Source organism: Anomaloglossus baeobatrachus, chromosome 4 (genome assembly GCF_048569485.1).
Source record: "Anomaloglossus baeobatrachus isolate aAnoBae1 chromosome 4, aAnoBae1.hap1, whole genome shotgun sequence".
NCBI classification, from domain to species: Eukaryota; Metazoa; Chordata; class Amphibia; order Anura; family Aromobatidae; genus Anomaloglossus; species Anomaloglossus baeobatrachus.
The window spans coordinates 462,605,434-462,618,017 of NC_134356.1; positions in this window are offsets into that span (position 1 = coordinate 462,605,434).

A 12,584-nucleotide genomic window follows, 5' to 3' on the forward strand; every position below is an offset into this window, starting at 1 on the left:
GGCAGGCTTGCCCCTGCTATGGGGCTCGTGAGCTGAGGGGGTCCGTGGTGGCTGCTTGCTGCGTGTCCGCTTTCACATTCATTATTCCGAGCAAGGGCGGGCTGCCCCGGGATGATCACCAAACAGCTGATTAAGGCTGCTGGGGGCCCGCACTGTTCAAATAGCTGTGCAAGCTGGCCACAACACCGATATGCAGACTCACCCACCCTGCACACTGTGCGGCCTCTGCTGAAGGAGGAGGGAGTAGCAGGGCAGTGTCTTCTTTCAGTCAGAGAGCTGTGAGCAATGCCAGGAGGAGAACAGCCAATTAGGAGAGGGGGCGGAGCTTGTCTGTGCAGCAGAGGGAAGAAGAAAAGATGAAAAGGAAAACAGTGCAGGAGAAGTAGAGCAAAGAAGGAAAAGGAGCAGAATAAGAAAGAGCAAATAGAGAGCTAAGCAAACCAGAAGAAGCGGAGAGCAGAAGAACCAGAAAGAAAAAGCAGAGGACAGAATCTGAACACAGCCAGGATGACCTACAGGAAGTGCAGTAGGGAGGCCGAAGCCACTAACTCTCACATCACAGGAGCAGGTATTATAATGCACAAATGTCTGCCTGTAACACTACAGAAAGAAACTGTGTGTATTATCCCTGTCCTGTGACATCACTGTGTGTATTATCTCTGTACTGTGGCATCACTATGTGCATTATCCCTGTACTGTGACATCACTGTGTGTATTATCCTTGTACTGTGACATCACTGTATTACCCCTGTACTGTGACATCACTGTGTGTAGTATCACTGTCCTGTGACATCACTGTGTGTATTATCCCTGTACTGTGACATCACTGTGTGCATTATCCCTGTACTGTGACATCACTGTTTATTATCTCTGTACTGTGCCATCACTATGTGCATTATCCATGTATTATCCCTGTCCTGTGACATCACTGTGTGTAGTATCCCTGTCCTGTGACATCACTGTGTGTAGTATCCCTGTACTGTGACATCACTGTGTGTATTATCTCTGTACTGTGGCATCACTATGCATTATCCCTGTACTGTGACATCACTGTGTGTATTATCCTTGTACTGTGACATCACTGTATTACCCCTGTACTGTGACATCACTGTGTGTAGTATCCCTGTCCTGTGACATCACTGTGTGTATTATCCCTGTACTGTGACATCACTGTGTGTATTATCCCTGTACTGTGACATCACTGTGTGTATTATCTCTGTACTGTGCCATCACTATGTGCATTATCCATGTACTGGGACATCATTGTGTGTATTATCCCTGTACTGTGACATCATTGTGTATTATCCCTGTACTGTGACATCACTTTGTGTATTAGCCCTGTACTGTGACATCACTGTGTATTACCAATTCACTTTCCAGGACACTTTTCATGTAGGAATGCTTGGACCTGACACCCATAATGTGGTGATGCACCATCATATTATGGGTGTCAGGTCCGAGCATTCCTACATAAACAGTGTCCTAGAAAGTGGATAGGTCATCGTGGGCCAGTTGAATGGCCACCAAGGTCTCCCGATCTGACCCCCTTAAACTTTTATCTTTGAGGTCATCTGAAGGCTATTGTCTATGCTGTGAAGATACAAGATGTGCAGCATCTGAAACAACGGTTACTGGAAGCCGTTGCTAGCATTTCTTCTGTGGTGTTGCTACAAGTGTGTCAAAAAAGTGGGAGAAAAGGGTTGCATTGACAATCCAAACACAATGGGCAGCAATTTGAATACATTTTTTAAGTGGCCATAAAATTGTAAATAACTAATGAATGAATATAGTTACATTAACCCCTTAGTGACGGAGCTAATTTTCACCTTAATGACCAGACCAAATTTTGCAATTCTGACCAGTGTCACTTCATGAGGTTATAACTCTGGAACGCTTCAACGGATCCCGGTGATTCTGAGATTGTTTTTTCATCACATATTGGACTTCATGTTAGTACCAAATTTAGGACAATATTTTTTGCGTTTATTTATGAAAAAAATTGAATTCTGGCAAAAATTTTGAAAATTTAGCAATTTTCAACATTTGAATTTTTATAACGTTAAACCAGAGATTTCTGTGACAAAAAATAGTTAATAAATAACATTTCCCACATGTCTACTTTACATAAGCACAATTTTGGAAACAAAATCTTTTTTTTTAGGAAGTTAGAAGAGTTCAAAGTTTATCAGCGATTTCTCATTTTTACATCAAAATTTACAAAACCATTTTTTTAGGGACCACATCATATTTGAAGTGACTTTGATAGGCCTAGGTGACAGAAAATACCCAAAAGTGACACCATTCTAAAAACTGCACCCCCAAAGTACTCAAAACCACATTCAAGAAGTTTATTAACCCTTCAGGTGCTTCACATGAACAAAAGCAATGTGGAATGAAAAAAAGCAAAAATTAAATTTTACCTAAAAATGTTGCTCTAACCCAAATTTATTCACTTTTAGAAGAAATAACAGAACAAAATGGACCACAAAACTTGTTCCTCACTTTGGTATGAACGCACTGATACCCCACATATGGTCAGAAACCTCTGTTTGGACAAATGGGAGGGCTCGGAACAGAAAGAGCAATATTTGAATTTTGGAAAGCAAATTTGGCTGAAATAGATTGCGGGCACCATGTTGCATTTACAGGTCCGCTAAAATACCTAAACAGAAGAAACCCCTCACAAGTGATGCTATTTTGGAAACTAGACCCCTCAGGGCTTCTATCTAGGGGTATAGTGAGCATTTTGGATCCACAGGTACTTCACAGATTTTGTTAACGTTACGTTGTCGTATTGAAAATTTTAATAATTTTCTCAAAAATGTTGCTTTAGCATCACTTTTCTCACTTTTTCAAGAGGTAATTCCAAAAATTTGACCTCAAGGTTTGTTACCCACTTTTTTATGAGTGCGGTGATACCTCACATGTGGTGTGAAACCTTTGTTTGGACAAATGGGAGGGCTTGGAACGGAAGGAACAATATTTGAATTTTGGAAAGGAAATTTGGCTGAAAAAGATTGCGGGCACCATGTCGCATTTGGAGGTCCCCTAAGGTACCTAAACAGCAGAAACCCCGCACAAGTGACCCCATTTTGGAAACTAGGCCCCTCAAGGAATTTATCTAGATGTCTGGTGAGTACCCTGATAGCCCAGGTGCTTCACAGAATTTTATAACATTGAGCCATGAAAATAAAAAAATAAAATTTTACCACAAAATTGTTATTTCAACCAGGTAGCTTTTTTTTCCACAAGGGTAACAGGAAAAAAGTCACCATGAAATTTATTGTGCAATTTCTCCTGAGTTTGGTGATACCTTATATGTGGTGGAAATCAACTGTTTGGGCACACGGCGGGGCTCGGAAGGGAAGGAGTGCCATTTGACTGCAAAATTGTCTGGAATCAATAGTGGATGCCATGTTGCATTAGGAGAGCCCCTGAGGTGCCTATACAGTGAAGCTCCTCAACATGTGGCCACATTTTGGAACATAGACCCCACAAGGAATTTATCTAGATGTTTGGTGAGTACCCTGAACCCCCAGGTGCTTCACAGAAGTTTATAATGTTGAGCTGTGAAAATAAAAAAATACATTTTTACCACAAAATTGTTACTTCAACCAGGTAGCTTTTTTTTTCCAAGTGTAAATGGAAAAAATTCAGCATAAAATTTATTGTGCAATTTCTCCTGAGTTTGGCGATACCTTATATGTGGTGGAAATCAAGTGTTTGGGCACATGACAGGGCTCGGAAGGGAAGGAGTGCCATTTGACTGCAAAATTGTCTGGAATCAATAGCGGACGCCATGTTGCATTAGGAGAGCCCCTGAGGTACCTAAACAGTGGAGGTCCCCCACAAGTGGCCCCATTTTGGAAAATAGACCCCTGAAGGAATTTATCTAGATGTTTGGTGAGTACCCTGAACCCTCAGGTGCTTCACAGAAGTTTATAATGTTGAGCTGTGAAAATAAAAAAATACATTTTTTCCACAAAATTGTTACTTCAACCAGGTAGCTTTTTTTTTTTTACAAGTGTAAAAGGAAAAAAATTCAGCATAAGATTTATTGTGCAATTTTTCCTGAGTATGCTGATACCTTATGTGTGGTGGAAATCAACTGTTTGGGTGCACAGCAGGGCTCGGAAGGGAAGGAGCGCCATTTGACTGCACAATTGGCTGGAATCATTAGCGGACGCTATGTTGCATTTGGAAAGCCCCTAAGGTGCCTAAACAGTGGAGGTCCCCAACAAGTGACCCCATTCTGGAAACAAGACACCTCAAGGCTTTTATCTAGGTGTATATTGAGCAGTTTGAATCCAAGAGTACTTCACAGAATTTGATAAGATTAGGTTGCCATATTGAAAATTTTCATTTTTTTCACAAAAATGTTGCTTTAGCAACAAATTTCTTACTTTTTCAAGAGGCAACAACAAACCGTGGACCCAAGAGGTTGTTATCCAATGTCTTATGAGCACAGGGATACCCCACATGTGGCCAAAAACCTCTGTTTGAATAAATGGGAGGGCTTGGAATGGAAGAAGCACCATTTGATTTCTGGAAAAGTTGAAATAAATTGCGGGCACCATGTCACATTAGCAGGGCCCCTTGGGTACCTATACAGCAGAAACCCCCCACAAGTGACCCCGTTATGGAAACTGGATTTTATTCAGGAGTATAGTAAGCATTTTGAATCCACAGGTACTTCACAAAAATGTTGCTGTAGCAACAAATTTCTCACTGTTAGGCTATGTGGCCATGATCCAGTGACACGGCGTCTAGTACACAGTGTCAGCCTTCCTGCAGAGATATGAGTGTTGTCCACCGGAGAACGCAGCTGCCCATGCCCACGATTTGGGATCAGGCTGCTGTGGAGCTCTATGCTACCTGCAGAGAACACTCTTGTCTCCGCAGCATAAACTGACATGCTGAGGCTCGGGAAGCTGCGCCACAGGTCGGTTTATGCTGTGGAGTAAAGAAGCACAATGGACATGGGATTTCTAAAAATACTTCCACTGTGCTTCTACTGCACAACGCAGCGCTATGGATTCAGGGAAAACACTCTGCGCCCAAAATGCTGCAAATCCTGATTGTGGGCGCACAGCCTAAAATGCTACAATGGATGAATGGATAGATGTCAAACAAATATAACGTCCCATTCCCCTGCATATTCTAAGCTGGTGCCCTTTAGTGCCTTTCATGTGGCACTAAAGGGTGCCTAGCCTTGTATTTAGCCCCCCAAAAAATTAATAATTAAAATAAACGACGTGGGGTCCCCCCTATTTTTGATAGCCAGCTAGGGTAAAGCAGACAGCTGTAGCCTGCAAACCACAGCTGACAGCTTCACCTTGGCTGGTGATCAATTTGGAGGGCTCCCCAGGCGTTTTTTTTTAAAAAAAACAAACAAACAAACAAACGTGGGGTCCCCCCCAAATTAGATCACCAGCCAAGGTGAAGCGGACAGCTGGGGTCTGGTATTCTCAGGGTGGGAGGAGCCATGGTTATTGGACTCTTCCCAGCCTAAAAATAGCAGGCCGCAGCCGCCCCAGAAGTGGCGCATCCATTAGATGCGCCAATCCTGGCGCTTCGCTCCAGCTCATCCCGCGCCCTGGTGCGGTGGCAAACGGGGTAATATACGGGTTTGATACCAGCTGCAATGTCACTTGGCATCAAGCCCTGGGGTTAGTGATGTCACGGCATCTAAACAGATACCCGACATCACTAACCCAGTCAGTAATAGAAAAAAATAAAGACAAAAAAAAATGTATTTGAAAAAACACTCCCCGAAACATTTCCTCTTTCTCCAATTTATTGAAAATAAACAAATTCCGGTCGCTGTAATCCATTTTGGAGGTCCCTCGACGACTCTGGACCTTCTAGAATATGGGGGGCACGTTCAGGGAACGTTTCCCCCATTTTCTGGAAGAGCAAGCTCTCCATGAGCAGTGTGGGTGCAGTAATCTGAGAATACTGCACTCACACTGCCCCGGTCCAACCTAGGGCAGAGTGACCTGCAGTAACCTCATTCCAGAATATGAGGGGCACGCTCACAGAACGTACCCCCCCATTTTCTAGAACAGCAGGCTCTCCATGTGAGGAGTGTGGCTGCAGATTACTGCACTCACTCTCCCCCGGTCCACAGTACAGCAGCATGTGTAAGCAGCGCGGTCAGCGTCCCTGCTTGCAAGGATCCAGCTGACAGCCGCTGTCTGCACATGCGCCGCCAGCTTTCCAGAGGAGGCAAAGTGATCGCGGGGACGGAGCAGCAGCCAGGTAACGGAAGACCGGGGGCTGGGGGGGTGACGGTGGGAGACCTGGCGGGACCTGGGGACAACTTTTCTGTCGCATGTGACGTGTCACATGCAGCAGAAAGAGCAGGATGAATGTGGCCACGCACTACTGTGCGCTGCGCGCCGCGCGCCGCTATCTTGCACGCTCCGGAGGAGGGAAGGGGGAGCGCTCTGGAGAACCGTAGGGTGCTCCGGGGGACCAGACAGCTCCGGTGTACCGGTAGAGGGATGAGGGGGAGGACATTTCCCTCCGATCTGAAATGTTTGATCATTTCAGATCAGAGGGAAATGAATGCAGAGCCGGCGGCGGCGGCAGTTTTCGGCGCGCGTCGGTGCCATTTTGGATGTCCGGTGGGGGTGATGGGGGTTGATTTCTCCGGTACCGGGGGCTTTGGGGGCACTAGAGGATTATATTTCTTTATCATCTGACATGTTTGATCATGTCGGATGAGAAAGAAATCAGTATTATTTGCCATTTTTTTTTTTATGTGTACGTCGGTATACGGTGTATACCGGCGATCACATTATCGGGGTCCCAAAAAAACTAACCCCAGTAGCTGAAACCCCCGAGATTTTTCGTCACTGGGGGGCGCTACAAGCTTTTTCCGGCCTGACGTCTCAAGACGTCGGAACAGAATAAGTACCCTGTTTTTCCGACGTCTTGAGACGTTAGGCCGTCGCTATGGGGTTAAAACCAAGCACACCATTGTTTTTCTTGTGAAATTCTCAATAAGTTTGAAGTTTTACATGACACTCTTCCCATTGGAAAAAAATAAAGCTGGAACCAAAATGGCCAACTTCAAAATGGCCGACATGGTCACCACCCATCTTTAAAAGTTCCCCCCTCTCATATACTAATCAGCCACAAACAGGAAGTTGAGATCACCATCCATTCCCATTTTCTTTAGGTGTGTCCATATAAATGGCCCACCCTGTAAAATTAGCATAAATAATAGGGAGATGGAATCACTATGAATATCCACCCCAGCTATCAGCTGAACCACAGCTGCTGTCATTCAAAAAGCTGCTGATTTTACAAACTTTACTTGCTTGTGTTTCAAAACCTACATCCTAGCTGACAACTAAAGACATGTAGAGAATCAGCCTGATAGTGCCAGTATAGCACTGGCTTTAGGTTATATAGGAAAATGCTGGTGATTGATGCGTCTTAAGCTCTGTTATGTCTGCATTTGTTCTGTATATAACCTGTACATATGTAGCAGAGTTGAGCAGAGATTCTGTCACTTCATAAGCATGTTCCTAGCAAACTACGCTCTGCTACATTGAATAAAGATAGTGATTCCAGGAATGGTGAAAAGTATATATTGTTTTCCGTTAAAATATGACTTTTAGCTCGTAGTACATGTACAGGAACATGGTCTGATCACACTACATTTCTTGGACTGGGGAAGACACAAAAGAGAGAATACAGACATCTTTGCCCGATTGTCTTTAAGCAATGATTTACCTCAAAGAAATAATTATTTCCGATCCTATGCTGTAATGTTTCTATATTTTCTTTTTTACATTTTCCCAGCCCAAGAGATGTGGTATTATCAGACCATGTCCCTGTATGGTCAGACACGGACATAGCAGGGACACATACTGTATATACTCGAGTATAAGCCGAGTTTTTCAGCCCATTTTTTTAAGCTGAAAATGCCCCCCTCGGCTTATACTCGGGTCAGAGTCCCACAAAAAAATTATTCTCAATATTCTCACCTGTCCTCCGTTTACATAGACCCCTCCATGATAGCATCTGATGCACAGGGCTGCAGGATGCCGTCATGTCTTTACTGCAGTTGAATGCTTTACAGCGGCGGCAGTGCAGCGAAGCATTTAACTGCTGTAAAACGCCGACAGCAGCGGTGGCCCCGTGCACACCGCTGCCACCTTAAATTATTTAACTGCTGTAAAGCTACAATGGCATCCTGCAGCGGCGGCTCCGTGCATGGGACGGGATCATCAAGGGGTGCCTCTTGCAGACCATAGGCACACAGATTCTTCCGTGATCGTGTCCTGTACATGGGGCCACCGCTGCTGTGGCTTTACTGCAGGTGAATGCTTTACTGCACCGCTGCCACCTGAAAGCATTCAACTGCAGTAAAACAATGGCAGCCTGCAGCCTCGTGGATTGGAAGCGATTATGGAGGGGTTTACAAGAAGCAGCTGAGGTCACCGTGGACGGAAGATAGGTGAGAATCATTTTTATTTCATAATAGAGGACAAGAAGAGGACTGATAGGAGGATATTACTGTAGGGCACATTACTAGAGGGCCCAAGGAAGGGGCACAAGGATGGACACATTACAATAAGGGGAGGGGGCACAAGGATGGAGCACATTACTACAAGGGGGGGACAAGGATGGGCACATTACTACAAGGATGGGCACAGTACATTTTATTGGGATCTATTTTGATTTTTGAAACTTCCCAGTAGCTGCTGCATTTCCCTCCCTAGGCTTATACTGGAGTCAATACGGTTTCTCAGTTTTTTTGTGGTAGAATTAGGGGCCTCGGCTTACACTCGGGTTGGCTTATACTCGAGTATATATGGTATATAAGATTATCTCAGCATAGGAGCATGTTTTTTTTAACACATCTAACTGTGGAACTTATTATTATTCTAAGATCTATTGATTAAAATGAAGATTGTTCATAGAAAAACCCCTTTAGGGCACATTCAGACGACCATTCCGTTTATCCTGTTCAGTTCCTTTTTTTTGTGGACCTACTGACAAGACAATACTTTCAGTGTCTTTTGTGTAGGATTAGATGGCACTCGGAAGCACTTCTGTGTGCCATCAGTTCCTACAAAAAAACACATTGGATGCCATATGTCCGTTTCGTTATTATGGAACGCATCCTATTCTGTTCCGTAATTGCGGACCATGACACAATACAAGTCAATGGGTGCACTAAATCCCCAGAAGCCACATGGAAGCACTTCCGTGTGACTTACATCGGGTGCCCCTGCAGTCTATGTCCTACTCCTGTGCTAGCCTCGCAGCTGCTTGCACTGCATTGTGTCAGCATCTGCCTGCACTGCACTGCAAGCAGCCATGGGGATGACAAGCACTGCCATCAGGAGGTTAGTTAAGTTCATTAACTGCTGTGATGAAGTTCGCTGCACTCCTGACGTCAGCACTCATCACTAACTTCCATGCTCACCACGTTCTCAAATCAAGTCTAGTGGGCGGCCCGAGACTGTGATTATCGGTGACGTCACAGTCCTCGCGATACTTCACATGTGAACGCGGCAGACAATGGAAGTCAGTGATGAGCGCTGACATCAGGAGTGCCGCAGCATTCATCACCCAGGTAATGTACTGTACCTAGCTAACCTCATGAAGTCAGCGCTTGTGACCTGGTCTGACTTATCGATGTTGGCTCAGGTCACTGCACTGCTCTCCCAGCCAATGGGGAACATTCTGTTCTTCATTGACTGGGACAGTGAGTATGGATCATCGTGGGACCCCCTTATTGGATTATGCCAGACCCTTATTTGATTTTTCTTTCCAATACATTGGTGAAAGAGGGAATGTGTTGGGAAGTATTTTTTTAAATAAAAATTTGTTTGTCGTCTATTTTTTTTATTACTGACTGGGTTAGTGATGTCAGGTATCTGATAGATGTCGTGACATCATAAATTCTGGGCTTGAGGCTAGGTGACATTACACAGCTGGTATCCACTCCATACATTACCCCGATTGCCACCGCACCAGGACAGTCTGGAAGAGCCGGTTAAAGTCCCGGGACTGTTGCATCTTATGGATGCGGCAATTCTGGGTGGCTGCTGGCTGATAATTTTAGGCTGGAGGGCTCCCAATAACATGGGTTTCCCCAGCCTGAGAATACCACCCCCCAGCTGTGAGGCTTTATCTTGGCTGGTATCAAAATTGGGAGGACCGCAGGCTGTTTTTTTTTAATTATTTATTTATATTACTGTACAATATAGACCCACCCATGGGGGTTGTGATTTCTTGTAGTCCGACAGCTGTCACTCAGCATGGGGTTGCGTCTGAATGCAACCAATCACAGATGCTGGTGAGCGAGGCAAACAGTGAATATGTATGAGCCTAATGTGCGTCCGGCTTTGGAAGAACAAAGAGCTGCTGCGGGAGCAGTGTGACAGCCGCACGGAACAGAACGGTTGACACACGGATAAGTCCTTGGAAAAACAAGACCGTTTTTTGGGAACCAAAAAAATGGAACTGTAGTGTGAATGTAGCCTTAAGGAGGTGAAAAAATGAAAAAAGGTTATTGCTCATGTAGGGGATGGTCAGGTGAAACTGTTAAAAGTTCTACCTACTGCTGCCTCATTGCTGGGGAAAATTCCAAGGTAAATTATCCAAAAATATAAAAAATTCACTGGTACAAATAGGCTGCCCTATTTTAAAAATATTTCTTGCTGCAAGAAGATGCAATGAGTTTTTTTTTGCAAGACAAAGCTTTTCAACACTGTTTCTCTAATCTTTATCATATAAAAAACAAAAGACAGATGGTTAAAAGAAGGAACACAGACATGCACACAGACCGAGACAGACAAACAGGCATATGTGGCGCCCCTGAGGCTTCAGTCGTCACAGAGGTACTGCACTTCAGTAAGAGGTGTGGTATTCCATCCTGAGTATGGAGGAGGTCATCCACTGGTATGCACACAAAGCACACAACACCTCAATTAGCAGCTTTCCACCGGGTCAGGGTTAGGGCTTGGTTCCATTAATGCTATGAATAGCCACTACTGGTGATGGTTCCTCCTTCCCCTTAATCCGACAGAGCCTGGGGGTGAAGTCTAGTGAGTTGGGGACACTGTAATGCAAGGAGAATTGGAAGGAGCAGTAGAGGAGTGAAGACCTGTGGTCTGGAGCTGGTGCAGCTCGACCCAGGCGCAAGATAGAAGCGGTCCTAGAGACCACGGGAAGTGCGCCATACTCCCGTGGCCTTGTTCCACATACAGCATCGGAGTGGAAGGATGTGGCCTCAGATCGGTTACTGGTCCCTAGACTAGAGGAGAAGACCCAACATGCTCCACTAGTGAAACCAAAGGTTGAGGACACATCTAGTACCAAAGCCAAACCTGCACACGAATCCACTGGAAGGTGACCACATAGGGTCAAGGGATCGAGCTTCAAGCCACCCAACAGGGCCCGCAGACACCGCCTCAGGGCACTGTGTGTGTGACGCCCAGTTATATGGGGTACTCGTTCTTGGGCAGTGTTTATCTGGGGAATTTCACTTTGGTGGTTGTTGCCCAGTTCTGTGCCCTGGGCCCTTTTTGTAAAGGGGGATATTTACACGGGATTAGAATAGTGTTCACACATGATGACACTTGCGGTATTGCAGCTATGTAGATGGAGCTGCCGCTGCACAATGTCCACTACTGAGGCTGGTGTTAATGGCAGACTGGATGTTAGACCCTGCGCAAGCCCCAGAGGGTAGGTGATGTGACGGGTGTCGGAAGAAGGTAGTCCACACAAGGGGTTTAGTTCTTTACTCCCTTTCTGGTGGTAACTGGTCACCCGAGGCTGGCTGCTTTCACCTTCAGGTCCCCTTTGTCCCAGTGCTAGTGTAGTAATCTGATGCCTTCTTCCCCTGCACCTGTCTCTGGTTAGTGGGTACCCGTGGCGTAGAGCAGCTGTGGGTCCCCATCCGGTATTTGTTTTCCACTGCTGTCCATATGATGGTAGCGTGAACCTTGTGGGGTTGGAGTCTCTGGTCCTGTCCCTGGTTCTCTCTTTTGCTACTGAGTCTCGGATTTTTAGAATCAGCAAGGTCCTTGATGGTCCCCTCACTGTGCAGGTGTTATCAGGCCTGCCTGGAGCTTTATGCCTGACCTAGGGTACTGTATCCCGTTAGTGCGTAGTTCTGGGCGTACTCCACTGTACTCCACTGGCAACTACCCTCCTGGGCACCAGGTTACTGTCAACTCATTGTCTGTGCGTCTCCTCATGTCCACCTTTCCTGCTAGACACCTCTGTTCCGACTGTCCACAGTCTGCCCCTCCCACCTGGTCAACTAGTGGACTGAACTGGCTCCACCTCTAGGCAGCCATCCATTGGTCCAACCCTAGCATTGCACCATTGTATGAGTGATTGTTGGGGAAAACTGCGATTACCTGGAGTGTTTGTGTGTGACCGGCTCTGGTCTTACGGGGCCCTAGGGTGTAGGCCCTGCATCCTGGTGGGTATGCAGAACCTTGTAGCTCCCTGATGGCTTCAGAGGTGCTACATTTGCATAGGCACGGGACAGGCTGGAGAGAAGTTAGCGCAGGAAGACGACCAGGGAAGGTGCATAAGAAAGGTGC